At 43.4% G+C, this 22,326-nt stretch overlaps 1 pseudogene; it reads right to left on the reverse strand.

Moving 5' to 3' along the window:
- Nucleotides 1–12,571: 12,571 nt before the first annotated feature.
- On the reverse strand, nt 12,572–14,304 carry LOC124672014 (annotated as a pseudogene).
- Nucleotides 14,305–22,326: the final 8,022 nt, after the last annotated feature.

Consider the following 22,326-nt stretch of genomic DNA (forward strand, 5'->3'; position numbering starts at 1 on the left):
TTTTTTCCTAGCATTAAGTATTTCCTCAGATATCTCTGTTCGGTTAGTGTTTAATGAAGCAGTCCCTAATCTAGAGTTGTCGCGAATTCGATTGATGTTTTTGCGGCCTCTCTTGGTTTTTAATTTTCCTACCTCATTTGCAATACATGCGCCAGAGTGGTTTCAAAAATTCATAGTTATATAATTATATGGGTGGGAAAGGAGGATTGAGAAGGCTATTGTCCAAGGAGCTCTAATTGTGTGTCTTCGGTGCAGAGTTTGTACAATCATTGTTATTTGTTTGTTCGCATTTATACAAGTGTGAAAATACACATTTCTCACCGACAAGACCTTGGCGTTAGTATAGCTGGAAATGTCATGAAGTAAACATTTTTATATGGTACATATGTTGTATTTTGCAGTGCTGTCAAATGGAAACAAAATATTAGTGCATATATAGTGAATTGATTCCTGGTCTATACTCGACAGCAATGATTTGGTTGGACTACCAAAATTTATATGATTCTTCTAATTTTTTAGTGTGTAGATTAAATAGACTACATGGTCAAATAGGCCTGCTAAGCAGTGGAAGGTTTTGTAGGTTAATCTACCTACAAACTTGGTGTCAGATTATTTGTGCCAATTTCTTAATCCTTTTGTACGTGTATACTACATGAAGCAGTAATATTTCTTATACCAATTATATTAGTTTGGAACAAAATAGCACAATACAGTATGATTTTTTTTTGTATGAATCCCTAAAGAATACTTCTCTATAATATCGCTAGGAATAAGGAAATACTTTAATGTCAGATTTTTCCCGGTGTATAGTTCATATGATGTATTTTTATGTGGTTGCTCTAAAAGGAGAAACAAAATACGATGGTCCAAAATGATTTGATTTCCGATCTTTACTTTGTACCAATGATTAGGATGGTTGACAAAAACTAAAATGGTTGTTTTGATGCTCTGCATGTCACTGCAAATAAAGGCCACCGGAGTGAGACATTTCTAGACTTCCACAACATGGAGTTATCAACAACAATGGCCATGCAGCTTGCAGGTGTTCTTTCCTGTTCTTTTCCATCTTCTATGCCAAGGTTTGATTTCATTATTGTTCGCAAGTTCTTCATGTCCACATTAGTGACTTGTCCATAGTTATATTTCATCATGTCTCTGTTAGTGATCTCTTACAACTCGCACACTGAATTGCATTATTTTCTCATGTTTCCTTTAGGTTCACACACGATTAACTTCCAAGATAATTATTTTGCGACTCGGTTATGTGGGATGATTTTTCATGTAGTACTCTTTATAGGAAATATATGTTGAACTACCGCTGAAGGGGGAGCATATTTATGTGCGATGATGGTTTTTTACTCAGACATGTCAATGGATACTGATTACTTCGATTCAACAATAGGCCTCAAATATATTTGTGGAAACTTGGAGTAATGGTATACAATCTAGCATGGTTACAAAGCCTCTTAGTTCCTGGTCCAATGTTTCCAACCTCAATGCTTAAATTTTGATTGGTGTGAGTGACTGAATTCTTTTCGTCATACATAATGAATCTGGGGTTCTTGAAATATGGTGGAATATTATTTGTAGTTCTATCAATGTAGTTTAATACAACTCAATTGGACATGGGAATTTAGATGGATATAAGCTTGCAAATTTGTGAAAGCTTTCGCTTCTACTATGGCATTGTTCTTACTTGTGGCTAAGCTGTTTGATTTCTATTGCAGTGGCAAGTCTTTCAGTTACTGACATTCTGGTAGAGATGGAATGGATCGAGCAGGTTGCTTGCCCTCACAATGAACGTGCATAGTTCATCTAATTGCTTTACTATGAACCAGGTTTCCTTGGCACATTTTGATTCATTCTTTGCTCACCTACTCCTCTACTTTCAATTTTTTTCCTAGCTTTTTTACTTCTGAACTATTGACTGTTCCACCTATTGCACTTGGTATTGTTCATTTGTTCTTTCAAACTATTTTTGTTTTTAATTTCTAAGCTTCTGATGGTTTTATTATTTTGATTATTAACACACTAATAAATTTCTCATACCATCCTACCTTTCTCTGAATGGCTCTTGGTCACGCCATTGTACACGTACTCCTGTCCACGAGGCTGGTCACTGGCTATCTAGCCTGCTAACTAACAAGAGGAATGACAAGAGGCATACGTGAAGGGAGACGTGTGAGGTTACCTGGGCTGCCTTCTCCTTTCTCAGCTTCTCTCCTCTTCTACATGTTTGGCGATGGTCACCTGGGCGACTGGCACCGAGGAGCACGATGACCTAATGGCAGTGTGGCATGGTGGCCACGACCTTCACCTTATCGATCATTCACCACTACATCATGTGCCTTCTCTATGAGGAAAAGATCATGTGGTGCAAGAGGAGAAGGCAGAAACATTCAGTCACAGAAATTGACGATCACATTGATTCACTTTGGCAGGATATGTAAATTTGTGTCTAAGCTTTATCCTTTTTACACCATAAGGAATAGATGATGATGAATGATGTGCTATCCGAAGCTAGCAAATCCTATGAAACACTCTCAGGATTTGTCTCATGATACATCTACTATTTATTATTTCTACATAGCATCAATTGAGCACGGAGGTGTTGCTCCATTTACTCTTTCCATAGTCGTGTGCCACCATGATGGTTTTTTGTTTTAAGTTGGGTACATGTCGTACAAGCACTCCTATGCCTAGCAAAGAAGCTGAGAGCAGTGGTCCGGGCAGTTCTGCTGGAGGTCGGAGCAAGACAACAGCGAAGAAGAGGAAAGGCAAAGATACAGTTCCAGATGATGATCTTGTAGAGAAGCCACCAAAATTCAATACTGGTACAGTTCAAATTGCAGGTTGGAGGAGACTCAGAGAGGAAAATCCCTATCGTTTCGAGGATAGAACCTACCCTGGTGGTGACAGGGAATTCTGGACCAACACTCAGGCTACCATCTAGGATGAGTCCTACAACTGTCCGGAGCTCATGAGGAATGGCATCATTGTGCAGCCCAAGGCCATCAACAAGGAAGAGCTACTCATGTTCCATGTCAGTAAGTGCCGCTTTGTGGTTGACATTTTGCAGAAGATGAGACTTCTTGATCTAGTATGCTTGAATCCTAGAAACTTTAAGGTTCTTGGGGAGTATTGCCCGATTCATGTCCGTCAGTTCCATTGCACAGTCTTTTTCCATGATGACCCTGCTCACACTATGACTTGGATGACTGGGAAGGAGAAGTATTCTTGCAACTACCTTGACTTCTGTCAAGCAATGGGGTTTGGTAGTGGCCGTGCTCATGGGTTTCATATCCACAGTTAGGAACCATTCACTCATGGTAACATTGCATTTTGCTACCCTCCATAGCCTACACATGCTCCGCCACTCATCTCAATGATGTACTACTCTTACCAAGTGCTTTCCAAGATACTCCGTGAGAGTCTAGTCAGCAAGTCTGGAGACTCAAGTGATTGTTGATCCTACCATCTCAACCTCATGTACTACTGTCGTCCTGAAAATGTTAGGACGATTGATGGCTGTGACTTTCTGATCTACAATGATCTGAGACACTCTGTTTGCAACCGCATGACTCCAAACTTTGCTCGGTATGTTCAGCATCTTATCAATATTGTTGTGCCATCTCCTTACAATAGCAAAGATGAAGTAGTGAAGCTAGAACCTTTCAAGATTCCTCAACAGGGACACAAACTTGAAATCCCTGAGTTGATGCCTTCGGAGCGAAGGTCCAAGGAAAGGCATGACCTGGCTGCTAGTTCCAGCTCCTCTATGTGCCCCAAGCGGGGTGCCTCTCGCTTCTTGGTAAATCTGTGGCAAATGTGAGGAATACCAATGATGTCGTTCATCAAAGCCTTGCCCTGCATCAAGAGACTAGGAGGCGCCAAAATGAATTCATGGCTGCAAGAAACCATCATGTTCCTCCTCCTGGTCCTGAACTAGAGCCTGTGGTTGCTCCAAACTTGGGCGATGCCTCCCATTGATGATGCCATGTTCCAGAATTTTGACCTCTCCCTGTTTGCTCATGGTGGATCTTCACATGGTGTTCCTCCTCCTGCTTCTGATGCTGCTAGGTCTGGCTCCAATGGGTCTGGAGATCGATGATGATGAAGATGGTGATAAAGATGAAGATGAGGATTCCCTACCTACTGGGGAAGGATTCAAATGGGTCTTCTCTCTCCTGCCTTTTTGGTGTTCCGATGCCAAAGGGGGAGAAGAGAGTAGAGTCTAGGATTACGGGTTTCCTGGATGGGTGTTGCCATTTTGCACAAGCCATTGCTATTTTTTTTGCTTATTACTTGGCTTGTGCTATTTGCTTTCCGGAAGCATTTGCTACTTTTAATAATTCGTGTGTGGATAAATTATAATCTCTATGTTGGATGATTATGCTTAATTCTTATATCTTATTATATATATTTGTCTATACCATGCTTGCTTCCTTAAGATATTGGGGGAGCTTCTCATATTCATTAAATGGTGCACTTTGCATTCAAACGCAAATTATCCAAGTGCATACATTATGGGGGAGTTGTATTAATATCTTATATGGAATCAAGGTTCTGAGCTTATCATAATATTTATATGTGACTCTAGCTCGGTTTGTCACCGTATCCAAAAAGGGGGAGATTGTAAGGTTATTTTAGCCTTATCCATTATTTTGGTAACAATGACACCGTAGCTAGAGTAATCGGACTAATACATGCCTACAAGATTATTCTCAGGTATTAGTCTAATAGGCATAATGGTGTAACAATTGAACAAGAAGGTGAAGGGAGACCCCCCACTTCGATGAAATGGTGAACACTAGTTTTCCTCAGGCCGGCGCCTGGTCCGGTGGCACCAGGTGCTGCACCGTCCGGTTCGGCATAGACCGGCTCTGGCGCCGATGCACACCGGGCACATTCCAGGGACTCAGCAGCGCTCACCCGGCTACGGCCCGGCCCCTCGTCCGGTTCCTGCTGGCTGGCCCGGCGCCTATCCCACCGACGTTGTCCTGTGCACCGGACGGCCCAGCGAATGCCGGCTCCTGCGCCATTGACTACCGGAGGACATGTACTGTAAGCCCAGAAGCTCGTCCGGCACTGGCCCGGTGCTAGGCCTGGCGGCTACCGACAAGTCCGGTATGTGGCCCGGCGGCACCGGGTGTGCCACCGGCCAGCAGAGCGGCAGGCCCGACAGACCGGCCTCCTCGACACATTGCTGAGATGGACAAGTGCCCAACGATTGGATTTCAAGTGATACTATATATACTCCTTCTCCTAGCTCAGAACGGTTAGGGCACAACACTACAAACTGTTCTTGAGCTCTCTCTCTCATACTCCATTAATAGAAACACCAAAAGCCTCAGATCTCCCTCTTGCTCCACGCAAACTTAAATCCCTCCGGGGGAAAGCTAGAGGAGGTCTTGATCTATAGTTCCACCGAGCCAAATCTTGTTCCCCTTGTATTCATCAAGATACTTGCTCTCTAGGGTTCCTTGGAAACCCTAGGTAGGCAAAAGTGTTCGGAAGCATTCGGGCTGTGGATTTGCTCCTGACAAGATTGTGAATGTTTGGAGGCTGCCTCAAAGTCTACCACAAGTGAAATAGATATTCCTTCGTGGGATAGGCTCGGAGAAGAAGGTGAGCCTTCGTAGCGTTGGGAAATCCTTCGTGGGATCCCCACATCTCCAAATGTGACGTACATTCTTGCAAACGAAGGGAACAGTGGAATACATTTCTTCTCTGTGTGCTTTCGATTATTCGTAACCGAACTCTTTACTTGTGGCTATATATCATGTGAGAGTCTTCGTGCTTGATTTACTTGTATTATCATCTAGGGTGCCTCACCTAGTTTGCATTAGACTCACCTTTATATTCCACAAAGCCTAATATTGCAAAGAAATAATTAAAACTTGTAGAAACCTATTCACCTCCCCTCTAGATTTACCATCTCTGAACTTACAGTAGGGGTGCTACGTCCTTTGGTATGCCTCGCAACGCCCATTCTTGAAAGAAGTTATTCCGGGGGTACAATTTTGAGCACAACTCATTCATAAGAATCATAAAAATGGAGAATCTTTGCGAGCGTCATTTTAGATGAGCTAGTTATTAAGAAAAAAAATACAGACTTAGAATACTACGGATATTCTTAAAACCCGTCACAAAATGAGCTACCTCCTACGGGTTATATCGCTTTTTGGGCAAATGAGCTAGATCATGACCTTAGTCATGGCATAGTTTGCCAGAACAAGCCCATATTGCCCATAGGCGTGGAACTTGGGCGGGAAGCAATGTTGGCTTTCTAAATTATCATTTCCTAGCCACGGAAAACTGAATTTTTATTTTTCCGAGCGCCGAAGCAGTTTTTTGTGAAGCATCTACAAGAAACGCAGTTTGCAATGGTACGAAATATATCCACAAAATTGGAATACCACTTCTGCACTATGGTTAATATACATGTTGCATGTGTTTGCTTTCTGCGAAGTCATGGTATTTTATAGGGTATCCTTTGCCAATTTTGCTGGAAGCGGGCCAAATTTGAACTAAACGTTCATCTTTCGTTTGTTTAAATTTTTTGAAAAATAATTTTTAGGTCCACGACATGTTGTTTTATGATACAAGTGCCGAAATGGGGTTTTTTTGGGTGAAGCATATACAAGAAACATAATTTTGCAATGATATGAAATCTATGCACAAAATTAGAAGACCAGTTCCGCACTATGGTTCACATACCTGCTGCGTGCGTTCTCTTTCTGCGAGTCATAGTATTTTATACATTGTCCTTTGCCAATTTTTCTGGAAGCATGCTATATTTGAACTTAGCACAATCTTTCGCTTCTTCCAAAAATTGTGCGAAAATCATTTTTAGGTCAAAAACATGTTTTTACCAGAGATAAGATGTTGGTTTCATGCGGCTCCCTCCTGTGTGCCTCACAACTTCCTTTCTTGTGGAAAGTCATTCCGGCTGGTCCAAATTTGAGCACGGCTGTTGCGGTCAGAAATCCACCGGCGAGCAGCGACGGGCAACACAGTAGAGCCGGGAGGCTCCCAGGACTGCGGCTGGCCCTGGTCCCTCGAGCGACGGCCCGCAAAGCCTCGGCACGCACGTCCGATGCTGGTGCAAGGGCGTGCCACCTGACCTATACCTGGTCAGGAAGGTGATGGATTTGTTTCGCTTAGTTTCCTGCATGACATACACGTAAACATTAAATACGAGCCTCGATCTGTTCTCAGGTTGTCCAGTGAATCGGCTCAAGGAGCCGATCCACCCATGATTCGTACGAGGTGTACGATCACATGGTGGTCCTGCTTGATCAATATAAAGCTAAAACGACCTACTACGATTTAGGGTTTTCACCACATAATCGGAACATCCTACGCGTGATTGAGCCTGGCGGCCACGCACGGTGATCATAAACCGACCCTAGACAAGGCCTAAAAACCAACATGAAGTTGATCCCCGGAACATCTCGTCTAGGGCTAGCAAACTACACCCTACGCGCCACTGGATCCTTCAACCCGTTTGTAAGGCCTAACTATGCAGATATTAAACTAATCCTTGAAGAACAAGCAGCAATCATAACGGATCGGATCTACTAAATAACGATCAAGCGAGGTGCCGCCCTTACACCTAAGATAGGTGTAAGGGCGGCTAGACGTCTAAGGGTTGCACGGAACAAATCATATAATATGATGAAACAATGCTAACCCTAACACATCTATGATAACTACGTTGCTCGCCATCAACAAGGCTTCAGTACGAGCAACGCATGAACAGCGAATAAACGTGTACTGCCTAGATCGCAAGATGCGATCTAGGCAGCATGATGCTTACCCGGAAGAAACCCTCGAAACAAGGGAGTTGGCGATACGCCTAGATTGGTTTGTGATGAACGTGATTGTTGTTTATTTCAGAAACCCTAGATACATATTTATAGTCCGTAGACTTTCTAACGTGGGAGTAATCCCAACCGTGCACGAGCCAAATTCTTTCTAACCGACACGTATCCTACTATATTTACAGATACACGGGCAAACTAGCCAAAACTTTGTATACAAGGCCGATTCATGTATTTCTTCCATGTATATTCTTCAAGCCCATCTTAATCGCGGCCCACTGATGACCCACAAGTATAGGGGATCGCAACAGTCTTCGCGGGAAGTAAAACCCAATTTATTGATTCGACACAAGGGGAGACAAAGAATACTTGAAAGCCTTAACAGCGGAGTTGTCAATTCAGCTGCACCTGGAAACAAGACTTGCTCGCAAGAGTTTATCGAGTAGTAACAGTTTTATAGCAAGTAGCAGTAGTAAAATAACAGACAGCAGAGTAACAAAGACAGCAGTAGTGATTTTAGTAAACAGCGAGGATTAAAATACTGTAGGCACGGGAACGGATGACGGGCGTTGCATGGATGAGAGAAACTCATGTAACAATCATAGCAGGGCATTTGCAGATAATAATAAAACGGTATCCAAGTACTAATCAATCAATAGGCATGTGTTCCAATTATAGTCGTACGTGCTCGCAATGAGAAACTTGCACAACATCTTTTGTCCTACCAGCCGGTGGCAGCCGTGCCTCAAGGGAAACTACTGGATATTAAGGTACTCCTTTTAATAGAGTACCGGAGCAAAGCATTAACACTCCGTGAACACATGTGATCCTCACATCACTACCATCCCCTCCGGTTGTCCCAATTTCTGTCACTTCGGGGCCATTGGTTCCGGACAGCGACATGTGTATACAACTTGCAGGTAAGATCATAAACAACGAATATCTTCATGAATCAATAACATGTTCAGATCTGAGATCATGGCACTCGGGCCCTAGTGATAAGCATTAAGCATAACAAGTTGCAACAATATCATAAAAGTAACATCTACGGATACTAGGCACTATGCCCTAACAATCTTATGCTATTACATGACCAATCTCATCCAATCCCTACCATCCCCTTCAGCCTACAGCGGGGAAATTACTCACACATGGATGGGGGAAGCATGGCTGGTTGATGGAGAGGCGTTGGCGGTGATGATGGCGATGATCTCCTCCAATTCCCCGTCCCGGCGGAGTGCCAGAACGGAGACTTCTGGCTCCCGAGACGGAGTTTCGCGATGTGGCGGCGTTCTGGAGGGTTTCTGGCGACTTCGACTTCTCCCCGTGCGTTTTTAGGTCGAGGCCAATAAGTAGTCCGAAGGAGGGCGTCGGAGGCCGGCCGAGGGGGCCACACCATAGGGCCGCGCGGGCCCCCCTAGGCCGCGCCGCCTTATGGTGTGGGGCCCTCGGGCCTCCACTTAATTTGTCCTTCTGGCTCCGTCAGTATTCTGGGAAAATAGGGCCTTCTGTCAAAATCCCGAGATTTTTCCTAAAAGTTGGATTTCTGCACAAAAACGAGACACCAGAACAGTTCTGCTGAAAACATCGTTAATCCGTGTTAGTTGCATCCAAAGTACACAAATTAGAGGCGAAACAACAGCAAAAGTGTTCGGGAAAGTAGATACGTTTTGGACGTATCAACTTCCCCCAAGCTTAGCTTATTGCTTGTCCTCAAGCAATTCAGTTAACAACTGAGCGATAAAAGAACTTTCACGAACACATTTGTTCATATGATGTAAATATTCTCATGCTATGGCTAACACTTAGGCAGTTCATAATAAGATACATGCAAATAAGATCATCCAATAGCTATGTCAATCATGGAAAGGTACCAACAATTAATAATAAGCATCATGAATCATGTATATAAGCAGGATTGCAATGTTCATAAGAGAGTATGATAAAGTGGTATCTCGCTTGCCTGTATTTGATCGGCAAAACATAAATGCCCGGGCACCTCTGGAGTTCATATAAAGACTAGAAGTAGTGATTGTCAAAGATAGAAGCATCAAAGTTATACCACAATCAATCATATTTTGAGACAAGCATATTATACTAAGAATGACAGTTGTGCTCTCAAGAAAGTGCTCAAAGAAAGGATGGAGACACAACATAAAAGTAAGAGATTGACCCTTCGCAGAGGGAAGCAGGGATTAACATGCGCTAGAGCTTTTCATTTGTAAAGCAGGAGTAAAATTATTTTGAGAGGTGTTTGTTGTTGTCAACGAATGGTAATGGGTACACCAACTACCTCGCCAACCGGACTTTCAAGAGCGGCTCCCATGAATTATTTGCATTTTTATGTGGCACTCCTTCCAACCTTTCTTACACAAACCATGGCTAACCGAATCCTCGGGTGCCTGCCAACAATCACATACCATGAAGGAGTGCCCTTTTAGTTTAGTTTTATTATGATGATGACACTCCCCCCAACCTTTGCTTACACAAGCCATGGCTAACCTAATCCTTCGGGTGCCGTCCAACAATCACAAACCATGGAGGAGTATCTATTTAAGTTAATTAATTCGGACTGGGAATCCCATTGCCAGCTCTTTTTGCAAAATTTATTGGATAAGCGGATGTGCCACTAGTCCATATGAGAGTCCGTCAAAAGTAAATGACAAGGTTGAAAGCTAAACACCACTTACTTCCTCATGAGCTATGAAACATAAACACGAATTGAGAAGCATTTTGAAGGTTTTAAAGGTAGCGCATGAGAATTTACTTGGAATGGTTTGAAATGACATGCATAGGTATTTATGGTGGACACTTTGGAATAACTTGGTTTTCATGTGTTTGGAGGTACGAGCAGCGTTCCCGCTCAGTACAAGTGAAGGCTAGCAAAAGACTAGGGAGCGACGAATCAAGAGAGCAATAACTGTCATAATCATGCTTGCGGCAAAATAAATTAACCGAGGCATAAAAGTGATACAAGAACTCTGAAGCAATGTAAATCATGGAGGCTTAATTGACTCTTGTTCAGTCATATTCATGTGTGAGCATGTGCCAAGTTAATTCAAACGAATTATTCAGAGGAGGATACCACAATATCATATCTATCTATGAATAAAACAATGCAAGCAAACATCCATGACATGCTACTCATATTAATAAATTGGAGCTAAACATGAGAGATCATGAACTACTAGACTTTCTTAAATGACATATACCTCACATGAACCAACTAAGCATGCTCACATGGATGAGTATATGTACAAAAATGAAAACAAATAGAGTTCATACCAGCCTCTCACCACAATCAGATTGTCGTAGATCGTCATTATTGCCTTTTCACTTGTGTAGCTTGGATAATATGAAATGAAAACCACGCTCCAGCCACCGAAGACCATTGAACTCATAATGAACTTTACAAACCAAAGAAGAACAGCAAATATTTTTGGTGTTTTCGAATTTGAGAACAAGAACAAAAGGAAACAAGCAAACAAAGCAAAATCTTTTTGGCTTTTCTTATAGCAAACTAGCAATAGCAAATAAAGCGAAATAAATGCAAGAAACCAAAATAAACAAATGGTGAAGAGAAACAACAGAAATATTTTTGATCTTTTTGTGTTTTAGGAAAGAAACAAATCAAGAACAAAAAAATGAAAACTAAAAGAAACATAGAAAAGCGAGATGGCAGAAATCTGCCAAAACCTGACAGCAGTACAGAAATATATTTTTACAAAAATCTTACGTTGCTCAGCTCGAAAAGTGTTAAACTAATGAAAGTTAGATAACAACCTGGGGAACCTGCACAAAAATTGGCAGCTCAAAATAACGTTCTGGCTGTGCGCACGAATTTTTCTAGTAACAGTCCAGAATCTGTTTTCAGGCAGCACTTCCCCAAATATCATCTCCCTCTCATTAGAAAACCACTCAAAGAGACTAAACAAGTATGTACAAGTATCCAGCAACCATAATATGCAAAGAATGAGTGATGCTGGTATACCTCCCCCCAAGCTTAGGCTTTTGGCCTAAGTGGAGTTCAATCCCATCGACCCCATGAGGTAGTATCTCCGTAGTACGACGAAGATGGATCATATTCCGAGTATGTGCTAGAAGAAGCACCCGGATACGTGACGGTATAGTCGTAGGAGGGCTCGGCGTCCTCGGAGTCATGCTGCTGGTGGAAGTCTTCACTACTAGGAAAAGGCTTACCGCCGGCGACCTAAAAAGACTTACCGACGGCACTTTCGGATTCGCCGGCGATAACCTCGCCGGTGGTAAGTGGTTACCGCCGGCACCTTCGGTTTCGCCAGCGGTAATGTGACGTTATCCCCGGCGCTTTCGTGTACTCGCCGGCGGTATTTGTTACCACCAGCACCTCCCTACTCGCCGGTGGTATTTTAAGTTACCCCCGGCACATAGGCAAAGGCGCCAGCGGTATGTTGAATAGGATTTAAAAAAAAGGCACGGAAATATAAAAAAATGTGTAGCAGTCAACACATTGTTTAAAGCAAAATATCACGCTCCAACGTCCAAACAGACATCTGGTTACATTACCTTATAGTTGAACAATCAAACAGTAGTGAATTACATCTATTAAATTACAACTGTGTAAATAAACTTTCTCTATGCCCTCAAGGTACCCCAGGAAATGGTCGATGTGGCGTGTTGTCTTCTCTGCAACACCTGCTGACAAACCAATGTGTCTTATACATTTGAAGTAGTAATAACCAGAATATCACACAGTATTCTTGGATTCAATTCTCAACATCTGACAGTACACTTGGATATAACTCATTTGTTAAGAAAACAAAATTAACATTCCCATAGTACTTGTCATTGGATTCAATTCTTAGCATATGCTACCAATTAGAAAACGAAATGTAGATGTGTACATGTTTATATTACAGCTAGACCTACAACAATGTTTGTGCTGCTTTGTCACACAACAACCAGGATAATTACACATCTAGCAAATCCATTATCTAAAGGAATAACTATCAGGTTTCACCAAAGCAATTAACAGATTTTACCACACCTAGCAAATCCACTATCTAAGTCGTACACCCAAAGTGGTGCAGCAGCAAGGAATTATCTTGGTACTGCACTAAGACGCAGATAAAATTACAGAAATGAAATGAGATCCAGAGAGGTGGGTAAGGTGGTTGAACCTGAAGCAGGAGAGGACAGCGGCGAGCGGCGACGAGCTCATACCCCAGCAACTTGATCGAATGGCAGCGGAGTTGGTGTCGCCTGGGCAGAGATGTGGGGCTCCCGCCTCTATGCCGGCGCCGTGGTTGCTCTTGCATCTGCGCCGGCCACGTCCTCGAGCTCGACGGCGGCAACCTTGTCCTCGATCCGAATGCGAAGATTATCTCCCACTACGGCGTCCGCGTGCTATGGCGCGGAAGCTCTCTCCTCGCGCTCGCTAGGCCTGTGACCAGCCTCCTCGAGCTCGACGGTAGCGGTGCTCTTACCCGCTGCGTGCTCGGCAGTGCGGCCGTGTTGGTGCCGTGCTCGTCCTCGGTGGCGACCACATGCAAGGGAGGAACCCTTTCCTCGCGCTTGACGCAGCGGCCTGCTGGAGCCCTCCGTGCCTCGCGCCTCCTCCTCGGGGTCACCAGCGGCTGGCTAGCGGAGGCGTCTCTGCGTCGCTCAACCGCAGCCTGGCGCAAGGGAAGAGCCATAACCTCGCTCTTGATGGCGACGGCCTGGTGGAGCCGCGCGCCTCCTCCTTGCTGCAATGGTGCCGCTCATGAGTTATGTCTCAGATGTGTATGACATCCTGCAGCAAAGAGGAACACTTGTTTAGCTGTATATGTGATGACAACCAACATTGGTAGAAGAAACAATTACTTCCAAAGGAAATGAGCAAGTATGTTATAACCTGATTGTCTTTCACCAAGCAGTCTAACTAACACAAAATTTGTCACAGAACAATTCGCAACCCAATATTCATGCTTCATGGGCGTGTACTACAGCAGCAGCAAGTCAGAATATGATTTGCAATCGTGCGTGATGCAAGCCAGACTAGAGAGAGGCAGAGATATACATACCGAGGGTGATGTCGCACCCGCCGAAGAACTCGCCGTCGGTGTAGAGCTGCGGGAAGGTGGGCCAGCTGGAGTATTCCTTGAGCCCCTGTCGCAGCGCGTCGTTGGAGCACGTCGAGCGTCTCGAAGGGCACGTCGAGCGAGCGCAGGATCTGCAAGACGGTGTGGGAGAATCCGCACTGCGGGAAGTCCTTGGTCCCCTTCATGAACAGCACCACCTTGTGCGCCCCCACAACCTTGTCCAGCGTCTCCCGCATGTCCGGGCCCCCGCCTGCCGCCGCCAGGCACCGCACCGGCCGGGCGCCGAGGCTGAGGCGCAGGGTCAGAGGTCGAGGGGCACACGCCGCGAAACTCAGGGAGCGTGGACGGGTGGATACGGGGGTCCGGAGGGACGCGCCGGCGAGTGGGGCCGCGGCTGGGGCTGAGACGGCGGCCATGGCGGTGGCGTGTGGAGGTCGCGCGCCGGCGGCGAGAGATGTGAGGCGTGCCTGGACGGGGAGGGAGGAGACGGCGGCGGATTTTCTTCCGTGGGAGTTTGACCGAGAGAGACAGAGAGGAGAGAGGAACGGTGGACAGGAGAAGATGAGGAAGAGATAAGGCTGGTGCGGATGCGGTAATTTTGGCTCGGATGGCTCATACGAGCACATTACCCCCGGCGTTGGACGCGGTTTCGCTGGTGGTAGGGCCCATTACCGCCGGCACCAACGGGCCACAAACGCCAGCGGTAAGTGAAGGCTAGGTGGCCCACCCTGGCATGGCTTACCCCCGGCATCTCCGGTTCGCGTTCGCCGGCGGTAGAGCCCGGTACCCCTAGCGCTTTTGGGTCCAATTCGCCGGCGGTAAGGCCAGGCCCAATTGGGTCCCCGCGACCCATTATATCGCTGGCACCTTCGTGCCCAACTCGCCGGCGGTAATGGAGGCACCCCCGGCGCCATCCTTTCAGTCTCGCCGGCGGTAGGGTTAGGCCCCCCTGGAAGGCATTACCGCTGGCATCTTCAAATCGTATTTGCCGGCGGTAAGGGGTGCGGCTATAAGCCTTTTCCTAGTAGTGCTTGTATCTTCATATGTTCATCCACCTCCTCCTTAGTGCGCGACCATGGTTGCCTGTCAATACAGAACAAACCTGGCTGGGGAAGAGGGATTTCTTTCTCATCCCCGTCAGCAAACAACATTCTATAGACCATATTATCTAAAATGGAATCGGTGGTAACAAAATGATGGCTTTTCATAGCAGTGATATCAAGCCTCCTAGGAGTTAATGGCACATCATTAGGATCAATAGGAAGTCTTAAATGTGTTAAAATGCGCAGTGCAATAGTTCCTCCAAAAATAGGCCCCCTGTTAGACAGGCGGCGAGCAATAAGAGAACCAAGATGATAAGATGTCCGTCCAGTAAGTGCAATATTCAAGAAAGCAAGATGGTAACTAGAAATATTGCTAGTGTTATCCCTACCAAGTATGCTAGTAGCAATGTAATATGCAAAATATTTAATGGCGGGGAGTTGAATGTTCCTTATCTTGCCCCGCTGAATGGTGCGACAATCATCATTGGTGATCCCTCGATAGAGCTCCAACAAGTACCGGGGGTTGTCATCAATCCTCCTTGCTGTACCTACAGGGGCAATATCTAATGCACGACAAAATGTTTCCAATTCCATAGTAATAGGATTATCATAAATCTTGAATGCAACAGTCGGCTCATATTGCGTGTTTTGGAACTTGAAGCTTTCTACGAAGATTTTGGTGAGCATGTAGTATTGCTCCCTTTCATCTCCCACGTAGGTGGCTAAACCCGCCTTGTTGACAAGGGTGAAGAAATCATCCAGTATCCCTGCATTTGTCAGAAAATCATAACATGGGAAGGATGAAGCATTAGGAGCCCCATTGTCCTCTTCGGGCGCGAAGCTAGGCGCGATGATGTCCTCATTGTACGATCGCCTAATTTGGGTGGCGGTCCTAGAAGGCCTCCCGGTGCTGGTTGTTCCTTTTTTGAACAATTCTCCAAAGTTGAACTTCTTCATCTCTTTTCTGAAATTTTCAACAAGTGATATAAAATCTGATTTGGTGACATATAGTTGAGGGAAACTACCATAGGAACTTGCTAGAGTACTAATCATGCATCAAAACTAATTTCTACCACTTAGAACAAGCATGCAAGCTCACTAAACATGTTACCTACAGCAGCAAAATATTCAAGTTATACTCCACCAAACAAAATTCTATTTGGATAATCGAAGGAGTCACATACCAAAGAGCAAATGTGCCAAATTTCAGAAAGAAATCTGGGCTGAGCAAAGAGATCGAGAAATCCTGAGCTCTTGAGCAAAAAAGCGAGTGAGATAAAGCTGGTTCGAGTTTTTTCGGGAGAGAGAAGATGCTTTGGGAGAAAGAGATGAAATAATGGGGCAAGGAGGGGCCCACACCACGGGGTGGCGCGCCCACCTCCTTGGCCGCGCCGGCTGGTGGTGTGGCACCCAGTGGTGCCCCACAGGTCATCCTCTGGTGCTCCCAGGTGCCTCGTCGAAAAATAGGACCAACGGTGTAATTTTTGCGAATTTTTGAAAACTTTGAAAAATGCACATTTCTGGGTATTAAGTTTATTATTACTGGCCAGGAAAAATTTTGAAATCTCCAATTAACTAAGGAACTTTGCAAATTAAAAGTGCTACAGCAACTAGAGCAAGTGGAGGAAGAAAGAGATGTTGTTTACCTCCTCTATGCATATAAAAAGTATTTGTTAACAAGGTTGATCAAGTCTTGCCACCAAATAAATTTTACATAGCATAAGAAGAAATAAACCTCAAATCAATCATGTTACCTTGAATTGTATTGATATGGATCCAATCACAAGAGTTTGATATTCTTCTTTAGGCTCATATATAGGGCAATCGATAGTTCCAACTTTGATAGTTCTCACACTAGAAATAGTATTAACTCCGCATGCTTTTTCAATCCTCTTGGGGAAATAGACGGTGTGTTCCTTATCATCAACATTGAAAGTAACCTTTCCTTTATTGCAATCAATAACAGCCCCTGCGGTGTTAAGAAAAGGTCTCCCAAGAATAATAGACATATTATCATCTTCAGGCATTTCCAACACAACAAAATCAATTAATATCAAGCAGTTATTAGTAACTTGAACAGGAACATCCTCACATATACCAACAGGAATAGCAGTAGATTTATCAGCCATTTGCAAAGATATATCAGTAGGTATCAACTTATCTAAGTAAAGTCTCTTATAAAGAGAAAAAGGCATAACACTAACACCGGCTCCCAAGTCACATAGAGCAGTTTTAACATAATTATTCTTAATAGAACAAGGAATAGTAGGTATACCTGGGTCGCCAAGCTTCTTTGGAACCTTACCGTTAAAAGAGTAATTAGCAAGCATAGTGGAAATCTCCTCATTAGGAATTTTCCTTTTGTTAGTAACAATATCTTTCATATACTTTGAATAAGGAGGCAATTTAATAGCATTGATGTCTACGTTCCCCCTCCTTTCCTGTAGACAGTGTTGGGCCTCCAAGAGCAGAGGTTTGTAGAACAGCAGCAAGTTTCCCTTAAGTGGATACCCAAGGTTTATCGAACTCAGGGAGGAAGAGGTCAAAGATATCCCTCTCATGCAACCCTGCAACCACAAAGCAAGAAGTCTCTTGTGTCCCCAACACACCAAATAGGTGCACTAGTTCGGCGAAGAGATAGTGAAATACAGGTGGTATAAATAAGTATGAGCAGTAGCAACGGTGCCGGAAAAGTGCTTGGCGTGTAGTTGATGGTGGTGGTATTGCAGCAGTAGTAACGCGATAAAACGAGTAAACAAGCGATAGTAACGCAGCAGTAGTAAACAAGCGGTAGTAACTCAGCAGTATTTAGGAACAAGGCCTAGGGATTACACTTTCACTAGTGGACACTCTCAACATTGATCACATAACAGAACAGATAAATGCATACTCTACACTTTTGTTGGATGATGAACACATTGCGTAGGATTACACGAACCCTCAATGCCGGAGTTAACAAGCTCCACAATAATGCTCATGTTTAAGTAACCTTTAGTGTAAGATAGATCAACGCTACTAAACCAAGTACTAGCATAGCATGCACACTTGTCACCTTCATGCATATGTAGGAGGAATAGATCACATCAATATTATCATAGCAATAGTTAACTCCATAATCTACAAGAGATCATGATCATAGCATAAACCAAGTACTAACACGGTGCACGCACTGTCACCTTTGCACACATGCAGGAGGAATAAACTACTTTAATAACAAATCACTAGAGTAGCACATGGATAAATTGTGATACAACATGTTGCAATCTTAAAGAGATATAAATAAGCACCTCACTATGCCATTCAATGAGTAAGTATTCTGTGAAATCTAGCCTAAGAGACCCACACGGTGCACACACTGGTCACCTTTACACACGTGGGACGAGGAGTCTCCGGAGATCACATAAGTAAAACTCACTTGACTAGCATAATGACATCTAGATTACAAGCATCATCATATGAATCTCAATCATGTAAGGCAGCTCATGAGATTATTGTATTGAACTACATAGGAGAGAGATGAACCACATAGCTACCGGTACAGCCCCGAGCCTCGATGGAGAACTACTCCCTCCTCATGGGAGCAGCAGCGGTGATGGAGATGGCGGTGGAGATGGCAGCGGTGTCGATGGAGAAGCCTTCCGGGGGCACTTCCCCGCTCCGGCAGCGTGCCGGAACGGAGATCCTGTCCCCCAGATCTTGGCTTCGCGATGGCGGCGGCTCCGGCAGGTTTCGTGGGTTTCGTCAATTGGTATCGGGTTTTCTGATCCGGGGGCTTTTTATAGGCGGAGAGGCGGCGCGGGAAGGTCGAAGGGGGTCCACACCCTAGGGGGCGCGGGCCCCCTAGGCCGCGCCGGGGTATGGTGTGGTGGGCCCGTGCCCCCCTCCGGTCCCTCTCGTGTGTTCCGGATGCTTCCGGGGATTCTAAGATCTTTGGCGTTGATTTCGTCCGATTCCGAGAATATTTCGTTACTAGGATTTCGAAACCAAAAACAGCAGAAAACGAGAACCGGCACTTCGGCATCTTGTTAATAGGTTAGTTCCGGAAAATGCACGAATATGACATAAAGTGTGCATATAACATGTAGATAACATCAATAATGTGGCATGGAACACAAGAAATTATCGATACGTTGGAGACGTATCAGCATCCCCAAGCTTAGTTCCGCTCGTCCCGAGCAGGTAAAACGATAACAAAGATAATTTCTGGAGTGACATGCCATCATAAACTTGATCATACTATTTGTAAAGCATATGTAGTGAATGCAGCGATCAAAACAATGTATATGACATGGGTAAACAAACTGAATCATAAAGCAAAGACTCTTCATGAATAGCACTTCAAGACAAGCATCAATAAGTCTTGCATAAGAGTTAACTCATAAAGTAATAATTCAAAGTAAAGGTATTGAAGCAACACAAAGGAAGATGAAGTTTCAGCGGTTGCTTTCAACTTATAACATGTATATCTCATGGATAATTGTCAATGCAAAGCAATATAACAAATGCAATATGCAAATATGTAAGAATCAATGCACAGTTCACACAAGTGTTTGCTTCTTGAGGTGGAGAGAAGTAAGTGAACTGACTCAACATAAAAGTAAAAGAATGGTCCTTCAAAGAGGAAAGCATTGATTGCTATATTTGTGCTAGAGCTTTGATTTTGAAAACATATAGAGAGCATAAAAATAAAGTTTTGAGAGGTGTATGTTGTTGTCAACGAATGGTAGCGGGTACTCTAACCCCCTTGCCAGACAAACCTTCAAAGAGCGGCTCCCATTTTATTTTATTTTTGGGTGGCACTCCTTCCAACCTTTCTTTCACAAACCATGGCTAACCGAATCCTCGGGTGCCTGCCAACAATCTCATACCATGAAGGAGTACCTTTTTATTTTAGTTTTATTATGATGACACTCCTCCCAACCTTTGCTTACACAAGCCATGGCTAACCGAATCCTTCGGGTGCCGTCCAACAATCACATACCATGGAGGAGTGTCTATTTTTGTTAATTAATTTGGGACTGGGAATCCCATTGCCAGCTCTTTTTGCAAAATTATTGGATAAGCGGATGAAGCCACTAGTCCATTGGTGAAAGTTGCCCAACAAGATTGAAAGATAAACACCACATACTTCCTCATGAGCTATAAAACATTGACACAAATAAGAGGTAATAAATTTTGAATTGTTTAAAGGTAGCACTCAAGCAATTTACTTTGGAATGGCGGAGAAATACCATGTAGTAGGTAGGTATGGTGGACACAAATGGCATAGTGTTGGCTCAAGTATTTGGATGCATGAGAAGTATTCCCTCTCGATACAAGGTTTAGGCTAGCAAGGTTGTTTGAGGCAAACACAAGGATGAACTAGTACAGCAAAACTCACATAAAAGACATATTACAAGTATTATAAGACTATACATCGTCTTCCTCGTTGTTCAAACACCTTACTAGAAATTATCTAGACCTTAGAGAGACCAATTATGCAAACCAAATTTTAGCATGCTCTATGTATTCTTCACTAATAGGTGCAAAGTATATGATGCAAGAGCTTAAACATGAGCACAACAATTTCCAAGTATCACATTACCCAAGACATTATAGCAAATTACTACATGTATCATTTTCCAATTCCAACCATATAACAATTTAACGAAGAGGAAACTTCGCCATGAATATTATGAGCTAAGAACACATGTGTTCATACGAACCAGCGGAGCGTGTCTCTCTCCCACACAAGCATGATGTAATCAATTTATTCAAACAAAAACAAAAATAGAAACAAACAAACGGACGCTCCAAGTAAAGTACATAAGATGTGATGGAATAAAAATATAGTTTCGGGGAGGAACCCGATAATGTTGTCGATGAAGAAGGGGATGCCTTGGGCATCCCCAAGCTTAGACGCTTGAGTCTTCTTGATATATGCAGGGGTGAACCACCGGGTGCATCCCCAAGCTTAGAGCTTTCACTCTCCTTGATCATGTTATATCATCCTCCTCTCTTGACCCTTGAAAACTTCCTCCACACCAAACTCGAAACAACTCGTTAGAGGGTTAGTGGACAATAAAAATTCACATGTTCAGAGGTGACACAATCATTCTTAACACTTCTGGACATTGCATAAAGCTACTGGACATTAATGGATCAAAGAAATTCATCCAACATAGCAAAAGAGGCAATGCGAAATAAAAGGCAGAATCTGTCAAAACAGAACAGTCCGTAAAGATGGATTTTATTAGGCCACCAGACCTGCTCAAACGAAAATGCTCAAATTGAATGAAAGTTGCGTACATATCTGAGGATCATGCTCGTAAATTGGCATAATTTTCTGAGCTTCCTGCAGGGCAGTGGGCTCAGATTCGTGACAGCAAAGAAATCTGGAACTGCGCAGTAATCCAAATCTAGTACTTACTTTTCTATCAACGGCTTAACTTGGCACAACAAAACACAAAACTAAGATAAGGAGAGGTTGCTACAGTAGTAAACAACTTCCAAGACACAAATATAAAACAAAGTACTGTAGCAAAATAACACATGGGTTATCTCCCAAGAAGTTCTTTCTTTATAGCCATTAAGATGGGCTCGAGCAGTTTTAATGATGCACTCGCAAGAGATAGTATGTGAAGCAAAAGAGAGCATCAAGAGGCAAATTCAAAACACATTTAAGTCTAACATGCTTCCTATGCATAGGAATCTTGTAAATAAACAAGTTCATGAGGAGCAAAGTAACAAGCATAGGAAGATAAAACAAGTGTAGCTTGAAAAATTTCAGCACATAGAGAGGCATTTTAGTAACATGAAAATTTCTACAACCATATTTTCCTCTCTCATAATAACTTTCAGTAGCAACATGAGCAAACTCAACAATATAACTATCACATAAAGCATTCTTATCATGAGTCTCATGCATAAAATTATTACTCTCCACATAAGCATAATCAATTTTATTAGTTGTAGTGGGAGCAAATTCAACAAAGTAGCTATCATTATTATTCTCATCAAGTGTAGGAGGCATAGTATAATCACAACAAAATTTACTCTCAGCAGTAAGTTGTACCAAAAGACCACTATTATTATCATCATCAGAAATAGGAGGCAAAGTATCATCAAAGAAAATTTTCTCCTCAATGCTTGGGGGACTAAAAATATCATGCAAACCAGCTTCCCCAAGCTTAGAACTTTCTATATTATTGTCAACAATGTTGTTCAAAGCGTTCATACTAATATTACTACCAGCATGCAAAGAAGATTTCATAGGTTTTTTAATTTTCGCATCAAACAATCCATGTTTTAAATCAGGAAATAGAATAAGAAGCTCACTCTTGTACATTATGCCAAACTAGTGTAAACAAGAAACAAAAAGATGCAATTGCAGGATCTAAAGGAAATAGCTCCGAG

Source organism: Lolium rigidum, chromosome 7 (genome assembly GCF_022539505.1).
Source record: "Lolium rigidum isolate FL_2022 chromosome 7, APGP_CSIRO_Lrig_0.1, whole genome shotgun sequence".
In the NCBI taxonomy this organism is placed as follows: domain Eukaryota; kingdom Viridiplantae; phylum Streptophyta; class Magnoliopsida; order Poales; family Poaceae; genus Lolium; species Lolium rigidum.